The 22,558-nt window shown below is 40.9% G+C and overlaps 1 long non-coding RNA gene across 1 annotated transcript in view; it reads right to left on the bottom strand.

Annotated features, from left to right (window-relative positions):
* Window positions 1-4,053: 4,053 nt before the first annotated feature.
* The window catches only part of LOC137154669 (uncharacterized), a 52,558-nt gene continuing 34,053 nt past the window's right edge, over window positions 4,054-22,558 (bottom strand). Inside the window, exon 2 of the long non-coding RNA XR_010920270.1 lies at window positions 4,054-4,238. This is a non-coding gene — a long non-coding RNA (uncharacterized lncRNA). The remainder of the gene's footprint in view (window positions 4,239-22,558) is intronic.

Below are 22,558 nucleotides of genomic sequence, written 5' to 3' on the forward strand. Positions count from 1 at the left end.
GGAACTTCAATCTCCAAGTGGCTAAATCACTCTTTCCATCTGCACTTGATTTAAAAATATATAGTGTGAATTAACATATTGAACTGCGTGCTCCATATTGTATATGGAGACTACTATTTAACTTCACTCAAGATATTATATCCTTTGCAAAAAATAAACCATATGCCTCCAGCATTAATCTAGGCATCCAATATGAAATATTGCAGCTGGCAAGTTTAGAAGTCCTCTCTTTGAATATTGTCTGGTTTCAGGCAGTTTCATCAAAAGGTGAGTAGCCAAATCACACCATGCATTTGCTGCCAACAGGGCTGTCCAGAGCTGCCATAAATTAAATACCACTATCCATCATTCTTCTAATCTGTATAGTTTTAGCCCTTAGTGGCAAAGGTTTGATTTGCACATGTATTTTAACACTTTAACAGTTCCTTATGGCTATTTTGTGTCAGGGACACACAAAAAATATTGTAAATGGTTTAATAAATGTTGATCCTCCCCCATTAATAATAAGAAGAAAAGCACTGAGAGGCACATAGCAGTTCTGTTCCACACAGCTATTCCTACATGGATTGAGGGCTGTTTGAATTAATTTGCTATCACCACACGTTACCACCAGCCAGCAGCAGATTCATCACCAACCTGACATAGTGGAGGGTAGAATGGAGAGATAATGCAGAGAAAAGATAAAACAGGCCCAATGCCAGGAATTTTAATGCATGAAATATCAATTGTACTTGAGGACATTAGTAAAACAATCAGCTCTAAAAGTGGCCTGTTGAATCTGTGGCTCATATTTGTGCTAGCATCCTATGGTAGGGAGGATGGTCTAGTGGATAGGGCACTGGAGTGGGTCTCAAAAGATGGGGTTAAGGTTCTAGCTCAATCACAAACTTCTTGTATAACCAAGAACAAGTCATTTATTCTTCTCTGTGCCTCAGTAAGATTAGCAGAGCACACACAAACTCTCTGGCATCCAGTGGCTTCCTAATGAATTGACTTTAATACAGCTATAGAGTTAACTCTATGCTTGTGCCATTCAGTATCTTATGGTTCAGACAGCTCAATTTTCTGTAGCCCCTGCTTTTAGATTAATAAAATGCATGTGATGTTGCAAGAAAAAAAAAAGACGAATCAAAGCATTATTATGGTAGTATTATAATTTCAGAAATACACATCTATTGCCTCGGAGGCTGGTTTATGTCTAAAGCAGCATATGTGCACACAAGAGAACATGGTCCAAGAGATGGAGTATAAAAGATAGAAGCCAGGGCATGGGGGGGTTGAGGGGCAGAGTGCCATGGCCCCCCAAACTTTTTAACATGGGCATAGCGAGGGGGAGAGGGGGCAGGAGGCGTTGGCCTCCCGAACTACAAGCTCGGGCAGGTGTGGAGCAGCACCAGCAGGGGTTGTGCTTTGCAGTGGGGGATCCGATCATGGTGCTGCACTACTGGACAGTGGCTGGTGGCACTGGGAAAGACAGAAAGGAGGACGGGCTGCGCAGCTGCTTCCCAGCAAGTCATATGTAGCCGCTGGAGGTAGAAGGGCTGCTGAGCCAAGTGCCCAGGGACACCTGTGTGGGGAGAGGGGCTAGGGCCACAAGGCAGTGCACGGTTAGAGGAGAAGGGGGTGCAGGATCCACTTCGGCCTTGGCTGCAAAGTCGATGCCGAGTGGGGGGAGGAGCGCAAGTGGGGTCACATGCCCCCACAGATCTCTCAGGACACCTCTGGCCAGGATCCTCAGTGGACAGGAGGCAGCGGTTCCCCAGGCAACTGCACTTTCTGTGGGTCCGTGCAGAGCTAGGATAGAGGAAGCAGCAGTGCGGCTGGCTGCCGACAGATCTCTCCCTTTCCTCTCCCCCCTCCCAGCCCAACAGGGCTGCTTTGCCTTCCCTGCTGCTGGGGTCCCTGGGCTGCTGCCTGCTTTGCAGACCGCCCGCTGAAGTGAGTCGGGGGAGAGGAAGAGGCAACGCATGGGGCAGTCACATGCCCCCTCAGACCCTTTCATTTGTGCCCCCCCTACCCCCACTAGCCACAGTTACATGTTGCTTGCCCCTACCCCCTTCTACAAAGGTTCTGGCGCCCTTGAGCCAGAGACTCCACAATTCCACTCCAGGGTCTGCTAATAACTGGCTGTGCTGCCTTTGCCATGTCATTTAACCACTACATGAAGGGATAACCACTGAGGTGTTCACATCTGTAAAATGAAAATGCTGCTATTTAAATATTGGGCAGGGACTTGTGAAGATTAAGTAATGTTTGCAAAATACTTTTCAAATATAAAAATATGAAGTGCTAATCCTCAGTAATCTTAATTATCTCAAACAATAGAAGTACTGACGGCCTAGTGCCCACATTCAGACTAAGGCCTGAGAAATTCACACCTCTGAGAGATGTAGTTAAATTGACCTAAATCCCCTTACAGACACCAGGAGGTCAATAAATTATTATTCCATTGACCCAGCTGCCAGCTCTTGAGGGGCTGGATTTACTACAGCAATGGAAAACCCCCTTCCATTGCAATAGCAAGCCTCTACACTACAGCAGAGTAGCTACAGTGCTGCAATTGTGATGTTGTAGTGCATTTAGTGTAGATACAGCATAGGACTGCTTCCTTGATCCATTAATATTCTTTGGCCATTTCTTCTGCTAAATACCCTCCACACTGCCATGCACTACCAGGGCAAGAGCACGTTGCCTTGACTGCCTTTTCTGTATGCTTGAGACACACATACATGGGTGAAAGGGGTGGATTCTTTTTCAGAGCAAGCCATGCTTGTGATAAGTGTAATAATCTCAATGGAGAAGACTCCTGCCTGGACAGTCTGAAAAGGTTTTCATATCTGACAAAGCTCTTTTACTTATTTTAATGTTTCCTTAAAAGTTTGGTACATATATTAATGCAAGACAGTGGTTTTCCCAAATAATTATTGCATTTCTGAAAGCTGTAATATAGTCAAGTTTTCTTTGACTGTAACATTATCTAAGCTGCATGCTCAATTGGACTAACTTTCCAAAGAACTAGAAAATAGATTTTTATGTCTCTCAAAAGGTATTATTTGTTGAGTATAAATGTGATTCACCCGAATAGGATTACATGGATCAGAATAATTTACTCTGCTTTGGGCGGAAAAAATGTTTTTATTGAAGAGTTTTCTTCATAACATGTAATACACCTCCTTCAAATATATGTTTTCACAAGCTATGAAACATTTTGTGACAAGGTTACAAAGCATATTTTATCCATAATACTTAGGGCTATGATTTCCTCCAATCACAAAAACAAAGAAAAGTTAGACCTGGTCAAAACTCCTACAGAAACCTCAGAGCTGAAACCTTGAAAAGGCTGTAAGAAGCAAAACCAAGGTCTTTATCCTTCGGAGTCACTAAAAGATCCCATTGTAGGATTTGCACAAATAGCAATGTCATCACCAATGTCCTAGCTAATGTCTAGCTTGGGTAATTACATACAGCCTGCCTAAATTCCCCTTATAGTTCATCATCATGCTAATTCCTTCTCGCTTCCTATCCTAAATGACTGCATGTTAACCAGATGCTCTATTTCATCCCCGAGGTGACTGAATTTCAGTGCTCCAGGGAAGGAAGTATAAATAGGTATAAAAAAGTTATCATGGGACCTTTCTAGTTGAAAATCAGCACAGAGGTAACATTTATTATATTAGTACACTATAGCTATGGACAATCTCTCTTTTAAAATTAGGGCTGGACATGATATAAAAATTCTGTTTTGTAAAAGATTGAGGTTTCAAAACTTGTTTTCAACATTGGAATTAAACCAAGATCTTTCAAAGTTTTTTCTTAAAAACAAACACCCTCCCTTTTCCCTCCTCAGAGCAGCCAATAGCCCAGTGGTTATGACACCCAGGTTCAAATCCAGTCTGATTTGGAGCATAGATTTGAATCTGGGTCTCTTACACCTGAAAGGAGTGCTCTAATCTCTGGGCAATGGCTATTATAAGGTCAATTATTAGCTGAAAGATTCCCAAACAGCTTTATTTAAAATACATGTGATTAATTTCAGTTCAAATCCAGAAAAAGTGTAGAATAACATGCTTTAATCTCAGTCTACTGACATCTTCAGGTTTTCATGGTACATTAATGTGGTTTTATTACACTCTCAGTACATCAAAATGAGACTTCCACAGTTAAAATGTAGTTTCTCAATAGCCTTTGTATGATCATTCCTCTCTCCAGGCACATTCCAGAAGTTTGTACACTCTTTGCTGTAAATCCAGGAGGATTAGGAAAGAAGAGAACATATATTTGTTTAGTTTTTTATGAACAGAGGAGGATTAATAGCACACTTCCTTGTTGATCCAAAAGGATTTCATAGTGTTTGGAATGGACTTTGGAAGGAATGCCTCAAACATATTGTCTTGGGCCTTTCAGTGTTTTCAAATAGTCTTCCTTACCCATCATGTCAGCCAAGCTGCCAGTATCCTGTAGGTTTTTCCAGGACAGATTTATTTTGCCCAACTAATTGCTGCCCTTGTTTTTCCTTTTCTATATTAACTTTTAACGTTTTTTTATTCCCAGCACCGATTCACAAAAAACATGTAGGCCTGTGTTTAACTCTAAACCATATGCTAATGTCCCTTTGAAGTATATTTATGTATTATTGAAATAGAGGGTACAGTTGCATCTTCCTCTCTCTGGTTTAATTTTTGAATGAGAGAAAAAACAAAAAAAAGAATGCTGAAGCTATAAAATGGAAATTTTATTTTCTCCCAGGCTCCTAAAGAAGGTTTCTTCTATATTCCCAGCTTTTCTAACTGCTTCATTATATTCAGTAAAAAATAAAATTGATAAAATGAAATTATTTTAGATGGCACATGTTTTTAATTTAAAATGTATTTAGGTATTGGCTTTCTTCTTCCTATAGCTCTGTCACAATTGTTTTTCCAATATTAGATGCTGCTGCTCTGTTACTTCTAGGGGAACCAGAAATGAAGTCAGAAAAGCATGCTGATCGCCAAGGTCAAAGATAAACAAAAATCTGTGAAAGAATGTCTCCAAAGGACTTACAATACAATACAGCCGGTACTCAAGGCTGCTATCAACATGTTGGCTAAAACTTAAGCAAGTCTCCCCCTTGTTTCCTCCAACATCCACGCTTAAGGAAACTTATTTTGATCAAATAAAAGGTTAGACATACATTAAGACATTTTTAAATGAAACATTTCAATTTGAAACCGTTTTTCATTTTAAAATCTACTTTTGAAAAAACTATTAAAATAAATTTAAAAAAAAAGCTTTAAAAACCATTTCATTCGACCTGAAAAATTATTTTCTGCCTTTTCAGTTTGCAAAAAAGCTCAAAAAAAACCCCTAGACTATTCTTCCACTCCCCCCGTGATTTTTCAGAAAAATGACCACCTCCTTTTGTGTCCCTCCTCATATTGTTCCACACTATCCCCATATCATATCTCCCCAAACTCCAGTTCTCTCTCCATTACCCCCCATTTTTTCCTCCTCTGGTTTCCCCTTACTCCTCCTATTACCCCCAATCACCACAGTGTGAAAGAGCTGCTCTTGAAACTCCTAAATTGCTGGTCTTATCTGCAAGCTTTACTTTGCCTGAAGCACATAAGTAGAGCAGAGAGCTGAGTGTCTCTCAGAGGAGATCACCAAGTGATCTCCCCTCATCCATAACCAGTCCCTCTCTCTGGCTCTAAAAATAGTTTTGTGGCGGCTGTATGAAGAATACAGTTCACTAGTAAATGTATTCTGCTAATTAAAAAATAAATTCCTTCAGAAATCTCACTTCAGTAAGGTATTTTTCTTTAAATTACTGTCTTCAGCTACCACCTTGTTGACTGCAGTCAACCCATGCACGTTTCACGTGAAAGAGGGCTGCAATTTGTTGCTGGAATAGAGTATTGATCAGTAATCATCCTAACTTTTGCCTAACTCGTGGTAACACTTTCGTGATCGGTGTTCCATTCCCCATTCTGAGTATGTGCATTAAGAGAAGGATGCTAGTGTTAGCCAACTGAGCTGAAGAACCAATTCCCAGATGTAAGTATTATTCGACCCCTCAAGACAATCTCTAAACTTGTAAGGTGCACCACAAGAGGGCTATTTACTTTTAGTGGATGAGACATTCCCAGTAGCATACGAGCATGGTTCCTATACACCTCAAAACACAACACAAACCATATTAACTAATGAAACAAAAAAAACTCTGAAAAAACTAAATAAGTGCGCATGCATACACGCACACACATACACCCCTCTCTTAAAGCAAAGTCTATAGAAGAAGAGATGGGTTCAGCACCATAACCTGAAACCTGAAGGTCAAATGTGGTGACTGGAATTCAGTTTTTCTATTGGTGCAACAGAAGCCAACACCCTACCTTTCCACCTACAGGTATTCAAATCTAGAGATAGTTAACTCAGTGCTTGGATTGATCCCAACTTCTGCAGCAGTGCAGAGGAGATTGTCTCTCAAATAACCATAGTCTATAAAGCCCCATGTAATATCGTGGTCAGTGTCAGTGCTTAATTTGTGCAAGCAGTCTAGGCTTGACAGTTCATAGCCCCAGCACCTTTGAGCTTGCTGCATCAGTTATGAATGTCAAAAAAAAAAAAAAAAAAAAGCACTGCTCGAGTCCCAGCACCGCTTTCATTACTGGTCAGTGTTGACATTTTAAGGAACACCCAATGTAGATTTCAAAGTTTATTCAGTTTTTTGGAGATATCACAGGTTTCAAAAATGTTCCAGACATTTAAAATGGGGAATACCACTAGAACTAGCACTCTCTCTAAAACTGGAATCAACTTTTTTGGTGATCCCATCATACAGACAGAAAGCCAGTGCAGCTGTGAGTCAATTGCAGTTGGTATCTGTGTCTAATCAAATATTAAGCTAGTTAGCATTTGTATTCTATGCCAGCTGAAGCTTTCAAGTGGTCTTCAAGGATTCTTTATTTAGAGTGTATTGCAATTAAGTGATATAGACATTAAAAACAAAGTTTCAAAACTTCCATTGTCTTACGGTCTCACTGAATATTACTGTAGGATCTAACTAGAGCCAGATGTGGGGAAGTACTAGTGAATCAAAATACTACAGACAAAAAATAATACAGACAAAAAATGGACTGTAAAAGTAAACGTCTCTTTCCCAAGAGAAAATCCCCTAATACTGCTTCTAAAGTATGTTAAATATTCATTATGCTGCATTGAAAATTATATTTACATGAATGGTTATAGAATTTCAAACACTACATTACTGGATCTAGGAAGTGGTACCTACTTTCTCAAACGGCATTAAGTCTAATTTAAGAAAAGTGAAGCTAAATGTAAGACCACCACCAAAATGCTTGTATAAAAGGCTACAGGAAAAAAAAATAATAACTGGAGAAAGCATTTTACTTACATAAAGAAGCTTTTAAATCACATTTTGACTCCAATAGCATTGGCTTTTGCCTGTACCGTACACTAAATTGTCTTCTGGTTTTGAATAAGCATTTTGGCGGTATGCCAGATTAAGCTTCAGTTTCCAATGATTTACTTTTATACACTGTAATTGGGGGTATGCAGATTTAACAATGCTTACCAAAATGGTGCCAAACGTAGGTTTGTTCTTTTCTACACTTGCAGTTAGACCAAGTCAAGTACCAGTGCAGCTGAACCTATTGACACCCAATATTGGTAACGGCTAATGTTTGTAATAGAGATAAGGAACATGTGTCCAGTTTCACATATTCTGGCCTAATAACTGTTCCAATAATCCAAAGCCATGGCTCCCCCAATAGATGGTCATCCTTTTCTCTCTGCACTGAGCATGGTTTAGTCCAGATTGAGTTTGCCATTGATTCTCTCTCCCTTGTTGAGCTGCTATACATCACAAAGAGCTCACTACTCAGGCTGAGCTAAAACCCAGGTTCACTGGAGTAAGCATGTCTGGAATTTTGCATCCTGACAAAATTAATCAATTTATTGTATGCTAAAACTCACTTAAATACTCTTATTGTCTGGATTGGATGTCACTGAAGCATCCAGCCCAATTTAATCCCATCTCAGGGATTATTACAGGATTAAAATATCATTTCCTATTGTTATGGAAAAGGCAATAAAAACCACTTTTTCTTTTAAATTGGTTTTTGATGTTTAAGGATTAATCTGATATTTTAAAGATATAAACCACATGGAGATGTTAACTGAAATTAATAGCCAATTTTACAATTACAGCATTACAATGTAAATGAATAAAACACAAAGCTGTGTAGAATTTGGCAGTTTGAATTCACAGGTGTTCATACAAACTCATCTCTGGTTGTCCTTCCCCTGTGCTTCTATGAATTTCATTTCACTTTCAGACACAAAAGAACTGAAAACTACTGAAACTCAGTTCAAATTACATAGATTCATCTTGGAAGAGTTCCAGAGGGGTAGCCATGTTAGTCTGTATACAGCAAAAACAACGAGATTTCTGTAGCACTTTAAAGACTAACATTTAATTTCAGCAGGCATAAGCTTTCGTGAGCTTCAGCTCACTTCCTCAGATGCAGTTGGTAGCTTTTTTGTTAGATTTCATGCAAACCTCAAAAGCCAACTGATTCACCAAAGATTTATGATTTATTCAGAATTTGGGCAGACTGACATGCGGGAGGAAATAGTCAGCACCTCTAAATCAGTCCAGTGCAGCACTGAGTAAGGAAAACTAAAGGGACCTTCTGTGGAGCTGAAGAGGACACTCCTAACTGATAGCCTGGCAAAGATCCTATCTCCATGCAAATGGGAGGTTCAGGAAAGGAGACAACCTCCCTTTGCCAACACCTAAATCCACAACCTGCCAAAATACTGATAGATTTACATCTATACAGCCACACACGTGTTGGGGAACCATCTTTACACTTCTATCCGAACAGTCAACGGGCTTGCGGGGGCACTCTCAGAGCTACAGAAATGTTTCTGGCTCCTACATGGGAAGAGAAATGCCAAAAATGGGCAAGCATGTTATATCTCCCTGCCCTGACTATAAAGCAAATGTGCAGTTATTCTGTGCCTTCTAATCATAGCCCAACTCTCCTCAGTATTAGTTAGGACAATGTGAAGTTTATTGCAGACAAATAAGAAATTACTTTCTCCCCTGTAACCAAGGGTCATTATTTAGCCTACCAATAAAATGAATAGCCACAAATAATGCCAGGGTACAAGATACCTGCCTGTTTAAATAATAATACAACTTTTTTTTCTCCTAGCACTATTCACTTTGAATCACAACACACAGTCAACCTATGTGTAGAACTTGTTGCTAGGGATGCTTTGAATGCCAAAGCTATAACTGGTTCAAAAGAGAATGAGAAGTTCATGGAGGATAGGTCCGTCAATGGCTATTAACCAAGATGGCCACCTTGCTCTGGATGTAACTAGGCCTCTGACTGCCAGATGCTGGGACTGGATGACAGGATGCATCACTTGCTTGCCCTGTTCTGTTCATTTCCCTTGAAGCATCTAACATCCACTGTCAGAAGACAGGATGCTGGGCTAGATGAACCTTTGTTCTGACCCAATATGGTAATTCTTATGTACGCAAGATTATGTCTTATCATATTGTTGTTCCTTTGTGACCTGAGTGGCAAGTCAAAGTTTGGATTCCTGGGAACGTTCCAGATGAAAATTGAAATTAATGGACTCTGATATTTTCTTTGATGCGATCTTCTTTATTTACAAGGAACGTATAAAATTGTGCATCTCTGGAGCAGGAGGGAAATAGAACGAAAGGAGCATTTTCTTTGCTAAAGAGGCTTTGGGCTGTAAGCTAACACCAGACCCAAAAGCTCTCTCTCTAGCAAGTGGCTACAGGCTGCCGCTTGGCTGTCTTGCCTCAACCTCTCTTTCTCTCTTTTGTCTGTTCTCAGTTCGTGTGTTGTGCCACTGGTTGGAACAATACCCAGTGAAACACTCCACCCAGATGGTGTTAATGCTCAGACAGACTACAGGTCTACACTGCAACTACACTGCAACTGAAAATCCATGGCTGGCCTGTGCCAGCCGACTCAGGCTCGTGGGGCTCAGGCTAAGAGGCAGCATAGACATGAAGGTTTGGGCTGCAGCCCATGATCTGGGACCATCCCAGCTCGCAAGGTTCGAAAGCCTGTGATCAAGCCCAAGCCCAAACATCTACACCACAGTTAAACAGCTCCTCAGCCCAAGCCCGAATCAGCTGGCACAGGGCCAGCTGTGGGTATCTAATTGCAGTGTGCAGACGTGCCCTAAAAGGCCTTGTTATAGGTGTGGCCCCTTAAGTGGTTTTTACAACCATCTTAAGCAAAGGGTGCGTTCACACCCAATCCCAAAGAGGCTTGTGATCCAAGCAGTCACCAGTACACCTCTCAGACTAACGTTAAAATTTATTTTGGGTGCTGGATGGCTATCCAGAGGGCCATATTGACAGTGATATGAGTGCTGTTTCAACAGCAGTGAATTCTATTCCAAAAATGCCATTTCACTCCTATATCTTCCCTCTGCACTCAGACCCAGGTATGCCATTTGGTGGGCATTTATATAAAAGACATTCCATCTCAAGTAGATCATTTTGATAGAAACTTATTTTTGCAGTCAACTGTTGCCCTTCTTGGCAGCCTCAGAAGTGAGATAAAAGAATTGAATGGGCCACAGAGACTGAATTCTGTCCTACAGCCAATAGACACTCTCTGGAAGTGGCAGGACATTGTGGAAGCTAGCACTGCTGCTGCTCATGCTCTCCCTGTTCGGTCAATGAACAGGAGACTTCACTCTCTCAGTACCACGCTCTCAATCCTTTGTAAGTACTTTGCACAGTGTGGAATCCGAAACTCAGTCAGTTGATTTTGCTTCCTTAGAAAATCCAAGGACAATCATAATCATAGGCTCCCCTGCTCTACCTTTCTCTTCTTCAGCCATTCCTGCTGCCACAGAGACAACAGCACTTACTAGGAACTGTTCCTTTGATGAATGTTGCTGCTTGAGGGCTCTTGCACAGTGTTGTACTTTTATACTCAACAGAAGAAATTATTAAAATACAGAATGTCTTAAAGATTAACATGATAGATTAAAGGATCGACTTTTCCCCTGATAGATGCGAAATTTGCACTAGTAACTCCAATGAGCAATAATGGAAGCTAACTCTGTAAATCCCAGGTACTGGTGGGAAAACACACCTTTAGATTGCCACACTATTTCGGGAGTTCTATTGAAGGGGTAGTCCTTTCAACATCCCATCACTTCAAATATGAGTGACTATAAACAGCCCAATACAGTAGAGAAAAAAGCAAAAGAAGGGGTGACTCTGGCTAAACATCTTTTCCCATAAGTACTTAATGCTGCAGCCTGCATTTGCCTCTAGTTAAAGAATTCAATCAAAAATAATTCAAGTCATACTAACATACTAATGCAAATTCAATCCTGGCATATTAAAGTATTAGAATAACATCAACATAAAGTAGCTTCTGTGTAGCCAGTAACAATGATGGCAATTTCATTTTAATTAAATGTCTGTGTGAAAAACTCCCTCAAATTTTATCAAATTAACTGTTCAGACCACAGGGGGTTGGGGGAGCTAAACAGCTGTTTTAATATGCCATTTTCATGAAAAGGAGATTGAACCTGCTGGCTTTCGATTGGTGTTTACTCCTTTTGGCATTAAAAATACCAAGGTTAATTCTTCTCACACTGTGTAGTACGATCAGTGTTGCATATTATTAACATGGAAAGCACATCAAGGCCACTGCTTGCAAAAATAGTCTCTAGCCTAATTTCAGCTGTGCTCTCTGAAGGAGATAGAGATACAGAGCTGGGTGGCATCAGCATACTGGAAGCAATTCAGCCAGTATCTCCTCACTAAGCCTTTTAACAGCCTTAGTTCCACTTTGCTGGATTCTTCTCCATCATCCCCTTTGCACAGCACCCGATATGAGAAATCCACTGAGGCAAAAGAGCAACTGCCTGATATTAGACTTGAGGAAAATCAAAGCCTGGATTAAGCAAGCAATCTGCAAGTTAAATCTTTACCTCCACAACAGTAGAGATTATGTACAAAAAAATTTTTTTTTCTTCCAACATCGCCACAACATCAAAATTCAGTTTTGGTGGCAGAATTCTGCCATCAGCCCTCTAACCAGCTTCCCTTTCAAAGCACATCAGTATACCAGGGTGACATCTGAGAACAAAACCACAGCACATGTAAGCCCAAAGCTTGATTCTGTTATATTGATTCTATGTGAAATACCCTTATTCTTTCAGTACGTGACAAACCACCACAGCAGTCTCTGTGAGGCTTTGCATTTTGAGTATGTAGGGTGATCTGTTCATTATTGATAAGTTTGTTTGAAACCACCATCTGTTTGTCCAAAACTAACATCTGTTTGTAAAGTTACCAAAGATCATTCTCTGAAACTGTTGCTATTGTTGAAGAACATATGTTTTAAAATCACTGCTTAAAGTAACATCAGCAAACGTTCTGAAACAGAAAGATCTAATGTTAAATGAGGATGTTTTGTAATAATAGTGAATGTTTTAGATAAAGAGAAATGTTATTGTTTCTGAAGGACACTTGTATCTTCCAGTTACAACTTTTAAGTAAATGTTAAGAGATTAGGGTGTGAATAGATGAATGAGTGATGTGTGTAGGTAAGAACCAGAGAGTGACGAGAAAAGGAGCCAGCCTCCATGTTCAAGGGAGTGAAGATAACTTTTATGACCCAACAGCCAAAGACTGCTCACCCTGATGACCCTGGGATCTGCCTTGAAGGACAAAAACAAGATGAACTATGAAAAACAACAATGGTCATGCTTGCAAAACACAGGTGATTGATAATCACACCAGGATGCAGATGCAGCATGATGAAGCAGAACCCATTGAGCGGCATAAGAGCTTATTCCTATAAAAAGGAGACGAAGGAGATGAAGATCGTCCAGGAGCATCAGTGCTCACCAGCAGACCCCTGCTCCTTCTCTCGTGCTTAGCCACCTGTCCAGTGGACTAACACGAGCAACTGAGGCTGGTAATTATACACCATCTTTGTAGACCTGTGTGTGTAGGCAATTGCTTTTTGAAATTTTTATATTCACAATAAACATGGCGTATTGCCTTGTCCCCCTGAATAAGATCCTGCTGTTTATTTTATTGGTATAACACGCATATATCCAAGGAGTCTTTCAATTAATATCAGAGGACAAAAACTAATTAGATAGTCTACTTTAAAAAAAATCCACTGATGGAGTGGTCATTTGGGGAGGTGGGGGGGAATCTTGTTCTTGCCCTATATTCCAGGGTCAGAAAGGACCATTGCAATCATGTAGTGTGACCTCCTGTATAACACAGGCCAGGTTATTTACCCAAATAATTCCTAGGACAGATCTTTTAGAAAAACACACAATATTGATTTAAAAGTTGCCAAAGATGGGAAATCCACCACAACCCTTTGTACATTGTTCTAATGGTTAATTACCCTCTCAAAAATTTACACCTTATTTCCATTCTGAATTTGTCTAGTTTCAAGTTCCGGACATTGGACTGTGCTATACCTTTGTCTGTTAGATTGATATAAAATATTTGTTTCCTGTGTGGGTACTTGTAGACTAATTACATGACCCCTTAACCTTCTTTTTGTTAAGAAAAATAGATTGAACTCCTTGGGTCTAAGACATGATTTCTGATCTTTTAAATCATTCTTGTGGCTTTTCTCTGAACCCTCTCCAATTTATGAGCATCCTTCTTGAGGTGTGGACACAAGACACAGTATTACAGCAGCTGTTGCACCAGTGCCAAATACAGTTCTAACTCCTAGTTGAGATTCCCCTGCTTATGTATCCAAGGATTTCATTAGCTTTTTTGGCCAGAGCATCACACTGGGGGCACATGTTCATCTGATTATCTGCTGTGGTTCCCAAATCCTTTTCAGAGTCACTGCTTCCTAGAATAGATTCCCCATCCTGTAAGTATGGCTACATTCTTTGTTCCTAGATTAATACATTTACATTTACCTGTATTAAAACACATTTTTTGCTTGCTCCCATTTTACAAAGTAATCCAGATCACTCTGAATAAATGACCTGTCCTTTTCACTACTTATCACTTACCCATCTTTATTGTCATCTGTAAACTTTATCCGTGATGTTTTTATGTTCATCCAGGTCTTTGATAAAAATATTCAACAGTGTAGGGCCAAAAATCAAACCCTAAAGGACCCACACCTGCTTGATACGTTACCCATTTACAATCAAATTGTGTAGTCTTTCAGTTAGCCTGCTTTTAATCCATTTAATGTGTGCCCTGTTAATTTTATATTGTTCTGATGTTTTCAAAGCATCATGCGATACCAAGTCAACTGCTTTACAGAAATCTATGTATATTACATTAACAGTATTTCCTTTATAAATCAATTTCATAAAAATAAAACAAAGCACATTAGTTTGAGAGGAGCTGTTTTCATTAAATCCATGTTAATTGGCATTAATTATATTACCATCCTTTAATTCTTTATTAATAGAGTCCCACATTAGCTACTTCATTACCTTGCCTGGGGTCTATGTCAGGCTGACAGGACTCTAATTATTGGGTTATCATGTTCACCCTTTTAAAATATTGACACATTAGCTCCCCCCCCCCCACCCCATCTTCTGGAACTTCACCAGTGTTCCAAAAATTATTGAAAATCAATATTAACAGTCTAATGATTTCCTCAGACAATTCTTTTTAAACTGTTTGATGCCAGTTATCTGGACCTGCTAATTTAAAAATATCTAACTTTAGTAATTGCTTCTGAGATACTAGTGGAATAGAGAGAGTTATGATATGATAAGACTACATCATCTGTTTCCCCAAATACAGAATAGAAATATTTAATACTTTTGCCTTTTCTGAATTATTGATAATTCTACAATTTCCATCTAGTAATGGACATATATCATTGTTGGCATTCATTTTTGTTCCTGGTATACTTTAAAAAACTCTTCCTTATTGTCCTTATCTATAGCCAACAGCTGTCTTCCTGCATCCTATTGCTTCCCTTATCAATTTTCTACAGTTCTTACCTTCCTATTCATATTTGTTACTATCAACTTCTCCTTTCCTCCATTTGTTTTATTTATAGATAGATATTTTACATCATCTGCCATCAGTTCCCATTTCTCCTGCAAAGCCCTCCAAACAACAGGCTCCATTAACATCCAAGTGTTTATCATCAAAATGTATCCTTTACCCTGGCAGGAGAAGTATAACTCAACCTCAAAGCACAGGAATCAATGATCAATCTATGAAACAGTAGTAATATCAAACCCTCCAATCACTAATCCTAATCCATATTCCCAAATCAGAGCATGATTTGTAGCAAACATTGAAGCTACAGCCACTCAAGCTAAAATTATGGATGCATACTGAATACACCATTGGAATTCACATACTTATCATGGAGAGAAAGTGAACAAAGAAGGGAGGAACTACAATCAGAACCTGAAAACAAAGTCAAGATTTTCAGAAACAGGTGCCTAAAGTCAATCTCTTAATAAGTGACCTGATTTTCAAAAGTACACCCCATAGCACCTAGCGAGATTCAGGTGAATAGTGGGATTCTCAATGGTTTTGAAAATGAAGCCACTTATTTTAAAAAGTCTAGCTATGGGTTTAGGAGCCTAACCATGGATACAGATTTTAAAAAAGTTTTGGTCCAAGTCTCTTTCAGGATAACACTAAGAACAAACCACTGAACTATGAAGTCAGATTTATTACACTGACATCCCAGTGACTTTGTGGGACTAGGTCTGAGGATAAGGGAGGAAGTAAACCAACATGTTAAAGAGAAAAAGAAAGCATTAGCATTGAAAAGCATTTGTTCAAAATGCACAATTAGATACCTAGATCTTGTTGGACCTTGGGTCCCTTTTACATCTCTGAAAAAGTTTCTCCCTATATAGCTAAATTTATTAAGGTTTTTGTTTTAAAATGAAAAAAATATAACTTGATATTTTAAAAGGTTAAAAATACCCAGTTGTGTAGAGAATAATTAAGTCAGTTTTTTAATATACATCTGTACTTATCAGCTGCAAGAAATTTACACATACAAATATATTTTTAAGAAAATCAGTTAATCTTTCTGGAATAAGAGTATTAAATTTATTGTGGATCTCAAATAAGATTCTCCACCTCTAGTGCAGTTCTTGAGCATGTACTGACTATTTGCATTGCTACTGTTAATTATTTATCAAAGTAATGGAAATATTTTATCTCCCAATTAAATCATCATTAGTTTTTCATTGACTAGAGAATAATAGCCTTAATATCCGTTCAGCAAATGGTGGCGTCTGCAAAATGTAGAAAAAAATCTTTGCAGATTTAAAAACACTTTATCTTAAGAGAAATACATCAGCATTTGCTTTAAATAGTATAAAATAAAATCAAGGTTTTTTGTGAAATCCATGTAGAGAATTGTTTCACTGAAAAATGCAGGAAACCTTTCTTCAGCCCTGATCCTGCAAAAATATAAATTTTGAACTTTGAGTGAGAAGTTCCAGAAATTTTAATGTAACTACTCAGATGATTAAAATTAAGCATGTGATTAAGCACTTGCAGGATCTACACATTAAAGAAGATACAAATGGCTCTGCCTGGTTTAAAAAAAGTTATCTTCTGATGCATATTAATATATGAAAGAGTCATATCAGATTGGATCCAGTAACTCTGCCTAAAAACCTCTTTCCTCTTATTATGGTAATATTTATACCCACAGAAGTCACTGAAAAAGACACACATAGGAGTGTGCCTTGTACCATGGAATATGGTAATCTCTGTTATTTAAAATGCAGAGTGCCATTCTCCATTTTCCAGTAATCAGCTGGGAAGTACACTGCTTAAAACTCGTAAAATAAAAGATGAATGCTGAACAGGTTTTAAGAAGATTAAAATAAAATCTTCCAAAGAATAACATTATTTCTGCAGGCAAGAAAAATGTATATATATATTCTAGGTGGGGCTGATGATGCTACCTATTATAAAGGTTGGCCAACACTTCCTATTATAAGACTCTTTTCAGTTGCTTATAGCTTTGTGAAACTATAAGCATTTGGGCTGGAATTTTTCCGTGACAGAAGTTGCCTGAGACTCAATTTTTTTAAAAAAAATTCAGCAAACATGGTTCAACCCTTTCCAACAATGTGGCTAGGGAAAAATATGCTATGCGCACATCTAAAGCATTACAGCCAACTTTTCTTTAAACAGCTCTAGCACACCCATGCTTTGGAGCTGGGACCTGAAATTTGGCCTGTGTCAGAGATGCACTTTTTTTGCTATGGACTGTGAGCTCCTCCCTACCCCCCCACCCAAGTTATAAGCCCTTTGTGGGGGTAGCAGGAAGGGGTGGGAGGGGAAAGGAAATCACAACTTGTACATGCCCAATAAAAACACTTCTTTGATTTAAGTAACCAAATTCCAAAATTCCATCCACACCAAGCATGTTCCATCCTCTCAGTTCCTAGTTTTGACCGGACTGTGCACACACCATCTGCCACAGAGCAAATGAGTATTATTCTCCCTTGCACAGGGCTACAGAGGTGAAGATGGACTCTTCCCCTGTCAGTCAGACTTGCTCCAGGATGGGGTGGGCCCAGCCCCTTGAACTGAGAGCATGGAGCCGGTCACGCCTGAGCTCTAACTGACCCCCTTGCTGTCCCCCAGGCAGCATGGAGAAGGAAGCTGCCAGACTCAAATGCAGAAGGGACAAAAACTGGACCCAGGGGAGCAAAAGATGTAGATTTGGGCAAGGAGCCTGGTGCGACAGACTGGAGTGTGGAGTGGGGGGAATGGGACTGTCTGGGCAAGGAAACTAGGAGCTGGAAGGAAGGGGAGACTAGGATTAGAAGCCAGTTAGGGAAGTGAAAAGGGTAGGAGGGCTAGGGGGTCATGGGAAGAATACTAACATAAGATGAGAAGCTGGGGGCAGGAGGGGAAGACTGGCATTAGCTAGACAAGGAGACTGGAACTAAAGTGGATGTAAGAGGAGACGTGACAAGGAGCTGACTGCTTGGGCAAAGAGACTGGGCTACGGAATAAGTGATAGGATGTGCGGAGCACTGAGTTTGAATAAGGAGCTCAAGGAGGGAGAGAGATCAGATGGGGAAAAATAGGAATGGTGGGGCAAAGAGATTGGGGACAAGTTATTGGGGCTGGCTTCACAAGGAGACTGGAAGTGAGTGTGTGACTTGGACAGTGAGCCTGGGGAAGGTGAGAAGGAGACTGGAACCAACTGGATACGAACACTACAATGAGAAGTCTGAGGAGCGGAGACTGGGTAGGCAAGAAGATGGCAACCTGGACAAGAAGCCAGAGATGTAACAGAGACAGGACTGTGATGGGGCATAAGAGTTGGTGCCCACTGGAGCACACACTTTTTCAGAACATAGTCAGGAACCCAAGATTATTGAGTCTCACCATTTCTCTGCTATCAGAAACCCACTGGCAACGATCAAGTCTCATTCCACTCCAGTGCTTGTCCACATACGGGATGACAATTTAATTCTCTCAGTCCCTCCAGTAACTCACATGTCAAAGGTCTGTGTGATGGATCTGAAGGTTCCAGCCCTGCTCTCATCCCTTATGGGTGTCAGTATGATGACACACTATGTATTGTTTTTTTTCCAGATGGCTTTTTTTTGGGGTGGGGGTGGGGGGGGGGGTAAATGTCTAGGAATTTATATTCCAACTTTGTGTCTGTCTCAGAAACACTGAAGGTACAAAGGGAAGCACTCAAAAGTTAGGAAATGCTAGAATTACAGTTCCTTGTGCAATATTAATTCAGCTTCACTGTGCATATGCACTATGATACAATCCTCAATTACATGGTCACATGCTATTTTTTTCAGTAAGGACACTTGGCTCATTTAGTGTACACGACAGACACTGCTTCATTTATTGAGGCCCCCTGCCTTATTTACCACACACACTATTCAAACCCTGCTCTGACAGAATTATTAATTTCATCATGGTTTTTTTAATAGTGTTCATCACTACAGTCCATGTGCGTTTTACAAACAATTAATTTATTTTCCCAGGAGCTCTGAATCAGGCAGAGCACAGACTGGAAGCTGCGTCTCCCACAGGTGAGCATCCCAACCAGCAGGCTGTTATGGGTTACACAGCTTTCTTTCTCCCATCTCCACCAGAGCTTCTATTCTGGATCTGAGAAAACTTCCCAACCAAAGTTTCATCTGAACTGGATATTTCCACAACAAGTTTTTATTTTGACAAATTAGTTTTCTTATAAGAAATATTTCATTGGAAAATTCCCAACCAACCCTCGTCACAGCTACTGCAACTGAAGTCAATACGAACTGTGATTTGAACATATGAAGTGCTAAATGACGCCATCTCCTCTGAAAAAAAAAATAAAAAAAAATCAGGTCTTGTGAATCTCAAGTGGCACCTAAAATTAATGGGGAAACTTTTAATCTTAATCTCTGTGCCTTATTTCTTCAGCAAAATGGTGAGAAAACTCCTCAGCTTTCAGGGATGTTGTGAAAAAATAATTAATAAAATTCAGGAAGTATTCTATTCACACACTGTAGTGATAAATGCTATTAAAAGCCCATGAGAATATTATTAATTCTGCATTCAGAGCCAAGTGTGAATAGTGTGCAGTAAATAAGACATTGAGCCTCAATAAATGAGTGATGTCCATCTGTAGAGAGGGGGCGTGGCCTCCCTCAGAGATGGTCCCGCCTCTGGGTGGGTGGAGCCAGAAAAACCCTGCCTGCCCCACTGGAAGCAAGGGGGGGCAGAGCAGGAAATATAAAAGGAGAGGCCTTCTACTCAGTCAGACCCAAACTGCCGGAGAGGAAGGACGCCTTTCCACCCGCTTTGAGGACCCAGTCTGACATCCACTGAAGGACTGCTGGCAGCCTGAGCCTGAGAGGGGCTGCCGAAGCTACTGGCTACCTACAACCCTGCATAGGAGCTGCTGGAGCTGCCTAGGACCCGGAGCAACCACTGGCTGCTTGTGACCTGGAATGGGTGCCTGCTGCCTGGGACCCCGAGCAATCATTGGCCACCTGAGACCTAGAGGAGCTGCCATCCACCAGCAACCTCAAGGAGTTACCGGACCTGCCACCGGTCAATGCCGGGTAAGGTTTTTGGAACCTAATCCTAGCTGAAAACCCAGAGGAGACCAAAGGTGATCCAGGGAACCAGGTACTCCAGGGAAAGGGGAGAGGAAGTAGCCCAGAGGAGCTGGACAACAATCCAGTTGTGTTGTGGCCTACAGCCGGGTCAACAAGTTGTGGGTGGAGTCCTGCTGACTCAGTGGCAGATCAGTCTGCCACTGATAGAGACCTGGACTGGGATGCAGTGGAGTTCGGAGGGCCTGCATCCTCCTGCCCCTCTCCCCTCACCCCTGGGGTAGTCACCTCCTACCAGCCAGTGAAGCCTTGGAGACCATAAACTATTTGATCGCTCTGGCCTGCTGCAAGGGCCAAGGCTAGAGACTGCTAACTGGTCCTGCCCAGGACCATCATGTGTTTGTTTACCCTGGCCAGGGCTAGAGACCATTTACTCACCCTGACCAGGGTTATAGATTGTTTGTCTGCCCTGCCTAAGGCCTTGGACTGCTGACTTGCCCTGCCTCAGGCGGGAGCCATTTTACTTGCCCTGCCCTACTAGGGGTGTGACCCTTCCATGCCTGGGGCAGCCACCTGAAAATGCCAGGGTCAGGGCAGGCTGTAAAAAGGGAGCAGATTTTCCCAGCACTGGTGGGTGGCACTGAAGCCAGACTTCCCAACCAGCCACAAACTGTGCTTCTGATTCCCCCAAACCGGTTATCAAGAAGCCAGTACATTAATACACACATCCCCCTTTACTGCATTCCAGTTTCCGGCTCCCAATCAGCCACTAGGTCCAGTAAAGAGACCAGTTGTTTAAACTCTATGCTCTTTACTAAAAAGTTTCCTTCTGACCCCAAAAGGTCAGCCACAGTATCCAGATCAATATAAGTTTGGATCTTACCTAAAATACCACGCTGCCAGCCAATCCTTTAGTAACTAAAATTAAAGGTTTATTATAAAAAGACAGAAACAAACCATAAGAGAAATGTTAAAGGGTCAAAGCAAATCTGATACATACAAATGATTGAAAGTCCATATACATCAAGTTTCTGGGAGAATTGTGGAGTTGCAGGCTTGTACAGTTCCTCTGGCATACATCCAGTATCTGGATGGGTCTTAGTCCTTCGGTTCAGTTGCAAGTGAATTGATCCAGAGGTATGTGTCTGAAGCTGAACAGGAACAAAAGACAAAATGGTTTCCCAGGCCACCGCCTTATATACCTTCTGGCCCTGGCCATGCTGTCTTGTGGAATTTCACAGGAACCAAAATGGAGTCCAGAGTCACATGGGCAAGTAGTCCAGAGTCACATGGGCAAGTCCTGGTGACTTACCAGGTATATCCTTTGTTTCTCCCCCTGGGCCCCTTGCACCTGGGAATGTCTTAACGGGCCATTAAGCAGGCTATTCTTCTGCAGCCCTCCTGTCTGAGTTGTTACCCAGACAGCACAATTTGAAATGCTGACATAATCAAACATATCCATAACTTCCATTACATGTATCACATATGAACATAAGTATTACCATCTTACCTAATACATTTTAACCTTTTTAACAGTACCTGACATGGCATATCCCATATGGATTATTATGATTTTGACATATTGATGTTAAACAATATAACAAGTACCCCATCCCTCCCCCCCTTTCAAGGCAACCAGCATGACAGAGGGCTTGAGCCATAGATGGTTGACTCGCCCTCCATAGTGCTAGGGACTGTTTTTATTTGCCCCACCCTGCTTGAGGGCCAGGCCCAGAGACTCCTCCCTTGCCCACCCTGCCAGAGGGCCTGGGTTGGGAAGCGCTTCAGTGTTGGTGAGTGGCAGAAGGGGCTAGGATCTCGGCCCACTAGCTAATTTCCCCAGCTGGTTTTCTGCCTGCACAAGAGCGTCTGAGCGAGAGGGGGAATGGTCTCCCTCCCAGACAAACAGGGAGGGACAGCCCGCCACCTTACACCATCCTGTGCACTAAATGAGGGAAGGACCTGTGTAACATTGGTCCACCTTCCATGTGGAGAGGGGACTGAATGATTTGGATAACTTCCACCTCAGTAGAAGGGGAACCATTCTTCTCTGGGAGACGCTGGCTTGAGTAGTCAGGAAGGCATTAAACTAATAACAAAAGTGGAGGGTAAAGAGAGGGAAAGTATGAGCACTCATTTAGTAAAATATTGAGATGTAGAGAACAAATTTAATCACGGAACCAAAGGATATGAAAACAAGAAATTCTTTAAATGCCTATACAGCAATACTAGGAACATGGCTAACAAAAAAAGATAATTGATACATTGATCATTTATGTGCGTGAATGTGATCTAGTTGGTATTACTGAAACCTGGTAGGATGATTCTGATGATTGGAATGTTAAACACAGATGGTTAACTGCTTACGAAGGATCAACCGGCAAAATGGGAGAAGAAGTTGGCACTCTATAGGAAACAGGTAATGTTAATTTTGCAAGTCACTGACAACTTG

This window comes from Emydura macquarii, unplaced genomic scaffold, assembly GCF_026122565.2.
Source record: "Emydura macquarii macquarii isolate MOO-44397 ecotype Brisbane River unplaced genomic scaffold, CSIRO-AGI_Emac_v2 contig_1263, whole genome shotgun sequence".
Lineage (NCBI taxonomy): Eukaryota > Metazoa > Chordata > Testudines > Chelidae > Emydura > Emydura macquarii.